Source organism: Protopterus annectens, chromosome 2.part0, assembly GCF_019279795.1.
Source record: "Protopterus annectens isolate FY-2018-M chromosome 2.part0, PAN1.0, whole genome shotgun sequence".
Classification (NCBI taxonomy): Eukaryota; Metazoa; Chordata; order Ceratodontiformes; family Protopteridae; genus Protopterus; species Protopterus annectens.
Genome location: NC_056728.1, coordinates 78,719,010 through 78,730,929, shown reverse-complemented (window position 1 = coordinate 78,730,929; position 11,920 = coordinate 78,719,010).

Below are 11,920 nucleotides of genomic sequence, written 5' to 3'. Positions count from 1 at the left end.
TCAAAATCCATACAGGAACAACGCAGAGTCCCTGCGGTCACAACTACGCAGTTCCAACCTGCACTCTCTAAGGCCTGGAACACAGACTCCATGTGACCGTCCAACATCCCAGGCTGTGATTTACACAAACCTCAGAACGACATGGCTCCCCACTTGGTCACCAGATTCAGTAATAGCCTTGTATCAGACATTGTGGCCCCTGAATGCACATAGCAACAGTCATCACACTCCACACAGGTGGTACCACAATGAACCACAGGGACTATTGCCCTATACACCTGACTGGACTTTTCTGCAAGGCTATAGGGCACATCATCATGGAAGTCATTCACAGAGACATCGGTGGCCTCCAGACCATTGATGCCATCCGGGTTGGATTTGTTAGGGCCAGACCATGGCTCCTACACCTGGTGGACTCCTTTGATACAGTTACCAGGGTAGTTAATGAGGGTAAGGGGGTCCACACAGCCTACATTGTCCTCTCTTTGGCTTTCAGCACCGTTCTCCATTCTGGTATTGACAACATACACATCCACCTGCACATCGACCCCTACGTCTCGGGATGTTATGCAAAGTGGCTCACGGACAGGACCCACACAATGAGGGTAGCATACCGTGGCACCTACAGTAATTCAGTTACACTTGGCATACCACATTCCTCGGTCATAGGGCACCTCATGTTCGGTATATGCTACCCTGAGGTACAGGCTAGCACAGAGGGATTTTCCTTGAATAGGTTTCCAGACGAATGCAAACAAGGAGCCATGACTGATCCACCAGCTGATACAGACACCCGCCATATGGGTGTCACTGTGACGGATACCTAATGTCAATAACATGGCCTCAAGCTGCATAACACAAGGTGCATAGACATCCCCTTTGGATTACACCAATCACCCACTGACTGTCACATAGGTGGTAGTCCACTACATACATGTGACATTATGCGGGATCTTAGTACACACGTATATAGCACCCACTCCTTTGATAACCATATTGCCAGTGTGGCGTGGATATCCTTCTACATGGCCACCCTTATCTGTAATGGGTTTGTAGCTGGAACAAAGGCACCCATTGTACCTCTATACTCCTGACGTATGACACACGTTCAGGGGTACAACACTCCTTTTGGGGTGAATCTTATGGAACAGCAATGCCTTTACATACCACAACATTAACACACCATGAGGATTATTGACCTCCGTAGGATGACATATGCGGCACAACTACGGACACCATGACTGTACATATTTGCATACTGCATACTCAGGGGTGACCTCTGCTGAACATAGAGGGCCCATGTCCACAACAATATTTATGGATATACTCCACATAAGCAACATAAGCAAAGGCCACTGAGAACAACATGCTCATGGATATGTGCACAAACGCAATGGTGAGTGGGACGTGCTTGAGGGATACATTCCTGTACCAGACACTCACCATGCTTTGGAACATGATTGCTATGTACATCAAGCAGGGACACTCACTAGCACTCTTCATGAGATACCTTGATGGGTGGATGGGAGACACACATACGCCAGGGATCACTGCAGTGGCTGTACTGTACACAGGTGCAGGTAACACATGGCTCTGCTGTTCACAGACAGGACACTACCCTAGGGAGGTGCCACCGGTGAAAACACTGTCATTGGGCTTACACATGGACTTGGCCAGACAGCATAGTACCTCACTATGAACCTGTGAAGCTATTACATGTCCTTTGTGCATGAATAATTGAGTAGCTCTTCCATTTCAGTTAACTATCATGCTGTTACAGTGTCCCGTGACTACAAGCCATATGTATCCTGTTATTGTGTATTCTACATGCCAATAAACGATACCCTTTGTTTGCATGATATAACAGTTATGCTGTGTAAAATATCTGACATATCTACCTACAATACTGTAAATTACACATATTTTAAACATTATCCCATAATGCAAAGCATACTTGCACAGCAGGACCACCCTAGGCATGTTATTCTCATTATATTCCCTTACATATGCCTACTGTGACAGTATATCAACATATAGTATCCCCTGCTATGGCACGTACATGTTGGACAAACCCTACCACTGACAGCGGGTGGTGTGGAATTGTTGTGTTTAAAGCCCTCATGTAGCATCCCTTGTGGTGTATGAGATGTTTACCTTGTGGCCCACAGCAGGACACACAATTTCTATAAGCGTTACTATGCTCAACAAGACATCACTACATAATACCTTTTCCCACTTTATGCATTGCTTCCACTTTAATTACTACAAAACAGGCTCTACATACACTGACATACCGAGTGTTCTACATACCTTGTTTCCGAGTCTTCGTAAAATATCTCTCTTACACCTTTACTGTTTAAACGGTTCTATGGTATGAGCTTATGGTTTGAATGTATGGCAAGGCATCCTTATATACGTCGATACCTGTAACATGTGGTATCCTGCCGCGGATTGGTGTTCCTGAGTAAATTATTACATGCACATCAGCTGTGCCGCTACTCCATTCGCAAATTATGCGGCAACAGTGGGGTATAATTGAATTCTCCACTTGGATGTTGCCCATTTGCCCTACCTTCAGGGAGACAGCCTGTATGTGTTTTGTTGTGAGGAATTGCAACTGCTATTGGGAGAGACACAGATATTTTGAATTCATGTCCCCCGTGGATTGTGTGTGATGGCTAGAGTATGTGGTTCTACATGTGAGTGTACCTGTCATCTCAACCATCTGATAAGGGACTACAGCAAACAAAACCTGTAACATCACCGTCTGTTCCATTATACAACAGCTACGATTTCACATGGCGCCATTACAAATGTGTCTCTCACAAGGTATGTTAACGGTTCTACAGATGTAATTGAGTGAGTGGATGTTTGTGATGTTATTACAGTCTGTATTGCAATTGTTTCATAGGTTCATAGGTTTATACTAGGCTATCTGCCCTAAGGCAATTATAAGCCTAGCCCAAAGTTTTGTGGCTTACGCCACCTCTTATGTTAAAAAATATTGTGCCCATTAGTTTGTTTTGCCTCTGTCCAGCAGTGACACAGAGATGATTTCCGGGGTAAACCTACGATCTCCCATCCACCGGTCAAGATTTCTCTTGAACAGAGCCAGCGAGGTGCTCTGCCTCACATGGACCGGGATTTTATTCCACAGCATAGGGAGTCTCTGAGTGACAAATCTATCCCTCCAGCATGTCTTATTTATATCCGTGCTAAGGTTTAAGTCTTACTCTAGTGGATCTGGTAGATTTGGATTTTTTGAGGTGGAGCATGTCCATTAATTCCGGGTTTGACATGGCCTTGTATGTCAGGCACAGGTCACCTCTGAGCAGACGGTATGCGACTGAATAGAGCTGGAGTTTCTTCAGTCTGGCAGCATATGACAGATTTTGGAATGCCTTTATCCTTTTGGTGAGGAACTTTTGGGGTCTCTCCAATTGCTGCAGGTGTCGGGTGAGATACATCCCGAATGGGGCATTGTACTCGATCATTGGTCTGATAAGTGAAGAGTACAGGGGAACAATGACCTCACTTGATCTGGATGTGAATCCCGGATGTGAGGAAGATGTAGGTGGGTGTACATAGCATATACAAGTTTGTGGGGATTGCATTTCTACATATTCCATATATGTGTGTGGGCTCCTTCCCTAATTGAAGACCTATCATTTAGTACACTGAGAAACTATGGTTGTTACGGGCTTATAGATCGAGCCATTGTTAATTGATTTCTACATAGCATGCAGGTGAGGTTGATACTTCAATACCTCCGGAAATACATCGATATGTAAGGGAATGTTACTAAATGACAGCTGTCTCGTGTATTTCTGTCACAGATATTTGCACTCATTGCAGTTGTGTTGGTGACTGAACCTCTTTGGCATGGGTTGCCACCTTTTCAAATGGCCATAGTGGGACATTTGTAGAACACACATCGGTGTTTCCAAGCCAACACATACCCATGGTCAGTACACAGGATAGAACATACTTTTATCCTGAATGCATACTTATTCTTGAAGCACTTTAGCTACTTATCATGTTTCATGTAACATTTACGTATTTTAGATACAGGCATAACTATTTAATGCAACTATTACATAATATATGGGACATAATTATGTCCTACAATCTCGGACATTTGCGTTTTTTAATATTTTTTGTCAGGACACAACTGCCCAGGGAGGGGCTGTCCCTCTTAAAGTGGGACAGGTGGTAACTGTATGCCTACGGCCAGCTATGACCACACCTACCGTACTGATCGACCTCCGTGTTAGCACTAACAGACACATGATGCAAACACATGCACACACATTACAGTCCCACAGAAATGCACATGGCACCCTCAACACACACATACACAGACTACAGCAATCACATACACAGTTGAACATAGTACCGGCAGCGATAACTAAATGTCCCTTAACATCGTGATAATATTACTCTCGGTTCTAGTGTTCCGGTACTGTGGTCTTTCAGTCTTTCAGCCTCGTGATTACGCGTGTCGGTATGTGACATTCGATAGTTGGCAGCATCCTATTTATTTGTACCTCCATGGTTGTGTACATGTCGTTGACCTATCTACATATTTGCAGATATAGGTGAATACGTATACATCAGCTTATATCTCTCTATCACCCTTTAAATATATATATATATATATATATATATATATATATATATATATATAGAGAGAGAGAGAGAGTGTGAGAGGGAGAACACACCTTTCATTGTGTACATGTCAGTGTATACAGTTTCCTAGACTCCACACGTTTGTGTTTTAACTTGTCACAATACACACCTGCCATTGGTACATCTCGGGTAGTTTAGTGTTAGGTGATTGTGTACATGATTGCGTGTTCTACTCCTGGCAGTGGGAGTTCTAACCTTCAGAGCAGGCACTATTAGTAAAGGGTGAATAATGCTAGTTTCACCTGTTCTGGACATCGTTGACTATGATCTGCGTGATATTCAGAAAAGCTTAGCCCTGTTTCGCACATATCCGTATATTCATATTTAAATGATGCTTACAGCACTTGCCAATGCATAATCCCACTGACATGTGCTAAACCTGATCTGATGACCTGCATCCAACATCCATTATTCGTGCCTTCGGGATTACGTAACGTCCCTTGCAGGACATGGGACCAGAAACATGCACGACAGTCAGTGTATTTACCACTTGGGTATCTGGGATTTGTACACGTGTTATGGTGTTTTGTATGTGGACTGTACTATGGCTATTACTCCATACTGCAATCAAATGTGTAACTCAGTTAGTTTACATATGGATGAGACCTATTAATGGTATGTTCAAGTGATGTTTAATGGATGTGCTCCAGCATTGGTAATGTATGCCACAGTGAGCCACACACTATAATGTGCTACATCTTCACACAACCATAGGTGGAGCATGCTGGGTTGACAGATACCTGTCATGGGTACTTCCCATGCTTTGCCACTACATCCCTGATTACATTATATGGAGCCCCTCATTAACACACCAGGTAAGCCATGCAGAGTGTGTGGGGAACAGTGATTACACACATGGATCCCGCAATTGCCTCTGCTCCACTGAGGGACAGTTGGTTAATCGATGTGGTGGTGACAGCAGACACTGTATGCCTTGGATGATGAATGGCCTCTGACAGTCGGGCGTGTACCTACCGATGTACCTAGGAAGCTATACATACAGTATCAACATATGCTGTTAGGTGCGTATACTGTTCAGGTGTTGACATTCCTTGTTCCAATAACTGTTTTGTGTGCAGTGGTTGAGGGCTGCCTATGTAGGATTCACACAGTAGGCCACCTATACATTACACTTTACAGGTGGTTGCGTGTGTGTGCCATCCAGTTTACTGTGTGTGCAGGTGGAGAAGTGTGTCAGTCCATAGGGGCCTACACTGTCAGTGTATGTGCTATATGTTCCCTCTTTGCCAAGGCGTAGGCATATTGGGCACATCCTCTGTCTGCCTACTGGGGCTGGCACAGGGTGTTCGTGGTCTGAATCCCTCTGTGCCTGTGATGGCCTTGGCAATTGCGATGGGCTGTGAGGGCCTTCACCATTATGTCCCTGCTGCAGCTGTTTCCGCAGGATCATATTATGTAGCATGGCACATACTATGAAGATGTGGGCACATGTGCCTGGAGAGTACTGCAAGGCTCCACCAGATATGTCCAAGCAACGGAACTGTGATTTCAGCATCCCAAACACACACTCTATGATGATTCTGGTTTGTACGTGTGCCTCATTATGGCATTTTTGCATGGGTGTGTGTGCGTTTCTGATGGGAGTCATCATCCACGGCTCCAGTGCATAGCCAGCCTCCCCCACAAGGTGGCTATGTGGGATGTCCCCCCTGAAAAATACCTGATACAGCTATGAGGCATGCCAGATGTGGGAGCCATGGTAGCTTCCAGGGCTGCCGGCACACACATCCATAATAATGCCCTGGGCATTGCACATGACCTGGCAGTTGATGGAGTGGTATCCCTTGCGATTTATGTAGTGCCTACCATGCTCACCGGGTGGTGACTTGATATGTATGTGCATGCAGTCCATTTCACCCAGCACCTCCGGGTAGTGTGCCACCTGGTGGAAGAGATGCATATTGCTGGCCAACTCCTCCAGAGTTCGGGGGAAGTAGGTATGCTCATTGGCATGTGGTAACATAGCATCCAGGAACTGGTATAGTGCCCTGGATGCTGATGCCTGTGAGATCCCCATTATATCCCCAGTTGGCCTTTGAAAGGTACCTGTGGCTAGTATTCGCAAGCTTACACATACCTTCGTGTTCACTGGGATGGGTTCCCCTCTGTTGTTTCTGGATCTCAGTTGTGGCCAGCACAGCTCAACTATTTGTTATAAGATATCCCTGTCCACCCTGTAACGCTCTACTATCTCCAGATCATGTAGCCCCTGGTAGGTTACCCTTGGTCTGAACACTCTTCTCCTCCTCCAGAGTCTGCAGTGGTTGTCAGCATCATCCTCCACAACACCTTCAGTCTTTATCACATGGTGATGAATCACAGCTATGGCAGCTCCCAACATGTACATTGTAAAAGTTCCCCATCTGTTTACACCGATGGTGCAGTGTTTGGGAATGCACAGGTGTGTGTGAGGTGTCTTCACACTTTATACTATTGTGCTGTGAACACTGATGATGTCATAGGGTGTGTATGTACCATCGGAGCTACAGGGTATCTTATGTATTTTACCACAGGTACTGCTATTGTGGTGCCTTTGGTGTTGAATTACATTTGGCTGCCGTGGATTACCTCTTGCCCTTCCCTTAACATTTTTTAATGTTTCCCCTCCCATTTTCTGGCATGCATCCAGCAGCCTGCTTTCATTTGTACTTTCCAAAACCTGGCTTATCTTACGACATGTGTTCTATGGCCGATCTACTGCTGGTTTGCTTTGCTCTGCTATGACAGTTCTCTTTTCTTTGCAATCTGACACCTCCTCTATCCTGTTCTGCAGGTTGCTGTGAGCAGACTTGTTAGCTGCTGTCTATTGCCCACTGTGAGTTAATAGATGTTAATTGCTCAGTTGTACTCCAATTACCCTACTGTGGCATTTCCTTATTTTCTTCTCCTAACCTTCCTGTTTGAGCTATGGTGCGTGGCGTGTGCATCCACTTACCGGGTTTTGGGCACGTTTTCATCCATGTACACATGCGCTTTTGGGCTCCATATGTGCTCTCAGCTAAACGATGCTATACTTACATCCCCACCCCTATCCTGTGGCTTTGCTTAGCATTGGGCAGGCTGGATTTGCATTGCTCCAATGTGCTTACAGCTATGGTGGCACACTCCACTGCTGATGTCATGTATACCTCCAAACCACTCCTCGGTGTTGTAGCACTGCGCTGTATGGTACATCCTTAGTCTGGCAGGAAGTTTGCGATTCACTATTACTTGCCTCATTTGCATTGCATTGTCTACTAATTCATAGTTACCGCACCAAACACTGTCACAGACCCTTAGCAACCCTTGCAGCTTGGTTGTGGTCTATCATGCATACCATCGAGTATTATGGTGAAATCATGATTTGTATTACATTGCGATTTTATGACATTTGTGTATATTTTCCTTGTGTTTCCGCTTGTGCACACATGCCCTGCGGTTGTACTTTTTGTTACTGTGGACATGACATTAAATGTTGTTTTTTAGGTGTTGTGCATCGTTTCTTATGCCATTGGCTGTATATTTAGCCATTGGCATATGTTAACTTAGTAATACATGAGTCTGGTCTGTTTTCCTAGCTCCGATGTTCTGTTTGGCAAAATGTAAACCATTTTTTTTTTTGGTTTACATTTCTGTGGGCTTACGCTATGCCTGCACCACTTCATGAATCACTATGTACCTTCATTTGCATGGTACAGTACTGCACATGGGGTGATTAGCATACCTGTGCCGAGGGCTGCGCAGATATGGCGTACGCTGATAGTGCACGTGGAACTGGATCATACCTGAATCGCTCGGCGGCCATATTTAGTGTTATACCGCCTACGCTACGCCTGCGCCTGTGCCTGGCGCAAGCTTCATGAATCCCGGGGACGGGCTATTAAATTATTGGGGTATTTAGCATATAACATAGACTGCTGTTCTTTATTGGAAGCCTAATGGCTTGAAATAGTCAATGAGGAGAGTCATTTATTTAGTGCTTACCTTCAGGTTTAATAACTGCCATCCTGCCAACTAGTCGAAATGCTGCACACCATACATTGGCATCTTTAGGATTCTAAGACCTCTCGGTACGATCTTCCTGGAAAGGCATACCTCAAAATGCTGTCATTGGGTTTGGAGCCATTTTAATTTTAAAAAATCCTTTTCAAGTCTCTCAGTTGCTCGCTTCAGTGCTTCCGATTCTGCTAAATCCACATTAGCAGTCATATCATCGGATGTGACGTCATCGGCCAACAAAGGATTACCTTCCGATCTAACACAGGCAATAATCTTGTCCGAAATACTCCTAGTCACATCTGTAGGTCTACTGGGTCTGTAATCCAGTTCCAAATCCTGTACATTCCCTTCTACCATGTTCCCTCTTGGTATTTTGTTGGAATAAACAAATAAGCAGAAGAAACAAAGTAACACACCGTAAGGGGTAAACGTGGTACTGCTCAATAAGAAACAAGTAAAACCAATGATTAATAACAGAGCAGTCCACGAACCATGTAGTCCATATAAAAATTCAACCATAAAGTAACGAAATCTGTTTTATTTAAAATTGGTAAGCGCTTTTGCATAAAAGCTTCTTTATACCATCAAATGAACAATGGTCAAAATTCATTTAAGTACTATACATCTACCAATCAGCTTGCACTGCAGCATGAATACATCAATTTAAAGTGGAATCAACAAAGCTAACATATAATCATATCAGACACATATTGACATAATCAAATTAAAACCTTCCATATCATATATAAAATAACAAAATATATATATAAATATATAAATATACATAAATGAGTGTATGAATCTCAAAAAGTATATAGCTTTAGTTACCTTATCAAAAAAATAGAAATTATTTTAAAAGAATAGCTAAAGAAAAAGAACACAAGCTTGTAATGGAGTTGAAAGAGCTTGAAAATAAGCATCAACTCATGCCTAACGCTGACACTGAGAAGGCAATAAATATTATACAAAGACAACTTTTTGAACTCCACCAACATAACTACTCCCTATATGAGATCAAATGTATGGCTAAGTACTCCAAATGGGCACAACTCCCCTCTAAAGCTTTGGCTAGGATAATTGCAAATAGAAGACAGAATCTTGCTTCTTCATTACCAAAACAAGATTTACAAATCAGATGATCAAATAATATAATTATTTCACAATATTTATTTAGAGCTCTATGGTCTAGAATTTCCACAACCTCCAATTGAGGAAATTGATAACTTCTTTAAGAACATTGAGTTCCCCAAACTGAAAAAAGAACATGCAGAATTTCTCAAAGCCCCTCTCAAACAGCAAGAAATTGTTACTGCCATAGGGAAACTAAAGTCTGGTAAGTCACCAGAAACAGATAGGTATACACCAGAATTTTATAAAACATTTAATCAAAATCTGTCTTCCATTCTTTTGAAAGTTTATAATCATATTAAATAAAATGGTTTAACTGACTACTACCTAAATAATTTTAAAACAATACTCATTCCAAAAAGTAATCTTAATAGATCTGACCCACATAATTATAGATGATAACACCAAACAGGAACAGCAGAGCTGAGTAAATGTTAAATATTTATTTAGCGCTTTTCATTTGCTGTACAATGCAAACTAAGAAGTTTGCGTTGTACAGCAAATGAAAAACGCTAAATAAATCTTTAATATTTACTCAGCTCTGCCGTTCCTGTTTGGTGTTCTCATCAGTTGTTTGTGTGGCCATTAGTGTTTCCACATAATTATAGGTCAATATCTCTAATTAACCTAGATATCAAAATTCTATCCATGGTTTTAGATGAAAGACTAAAAAGAGTAATGCCGCATATAATATCCCATGAGCAGGCTGGCTTCATGACAAATAGGCAAACGTGGGATAACACCTTAAACACAGATGCCATGATACGCCTTACAAAAGATGATAGAAATTTGAGATATGGCCTAATTCTTGATGCAAGTAAAGCTTTTGACAGAGTCAGTTGTAACTTTTTATTTACGACCATGTCACATTTCAACATTCCGAAGGTTTCATTAACCATTAAATAACAAATCTTACACTTAACTATACATCAACAAAACACTCTCAAAGCCTATCAAGTTATCAAAAGGAACTAGACAAGGATGCCCATTCTCTCCTTACCTTTTTAACCTTTATATAGAACCCTTATTTCTCTATCTCACCCAAACCACCTTCCACTCTATTCTGAAGATTCTGAACACTGAGATAGCATTATCTGCATACGTGGACAATTTAAACATTTACTTTGAACGCCCTAGTTCAGACCTAAAGAAAATAACCAGAACAACTAAAAAATATGCAGAACTATCTAACCATAAAATCAATATAACAAAATCACTCATCTTCCCTATAAATCATAGACATCACAAGGAATATCTCTTCTCAGAATCTCCTTTCAAAATAGAATACTCCTTCAGATATCTAGGAATCCAGTACGAATATTACTATTCATCAATATATCAAAACAACCTTATGAAACTATGGACAAACACTTTACCAGATCTGCATAGATGGCAGCAGCTGAATCTGTCACTAATGTCCAAAGCAGCTATAATTAGGATGAACATCCTACCTAGACTCCTATATCAATTTAATGCTTCAAATCTGTCCATCCCAAATAATTTCTTCCAAGAAATCTATAGAGAATTAGTCAGATTTATTTGGTTCCCCAAATCAGTCAGGGTTAGCTATCAAAATTTAAGTTACCCTAAAGAAAAAGGTGGTTTAAGCCTGTCAGACTTCCAACTTTATTACTCTATCATATGTGCAAACAGAATCCTTTCCATCTCAAAACACAGCCCAAAAAAAGATCTCCAAGCCCCTTCATGGATAAAAATATGGCACAACCATATAACTAGCATTAATATTAACCCAATAGCTCTTCCCTTCTTCTTTACAATAAGTATAAGGAACCTTAGTATGAATAGTATTTTGAAGCAAAAGATAAAGATTTTCTAAGACTTAATAAAATTACTTGCGTTGGACAAGACCCTGTTTCTTTTCCAACCCTTACATATGAATCCTGACATCAGACTTAACAATAAAATGCTCAGTCTAACAGAATACCATCTCATTAAGGAACTTACAGTGTAGGCTAAAAGTACAAAGGAAAATTAATAAAGGAACTGAGGAAAAAGTTAAAGCTGGGTTATAAATATACTATTATTCTGCGTCAGATCAGGGAGCTCTTACCTACAATAATCACATATACCCCAAGTATTGAAA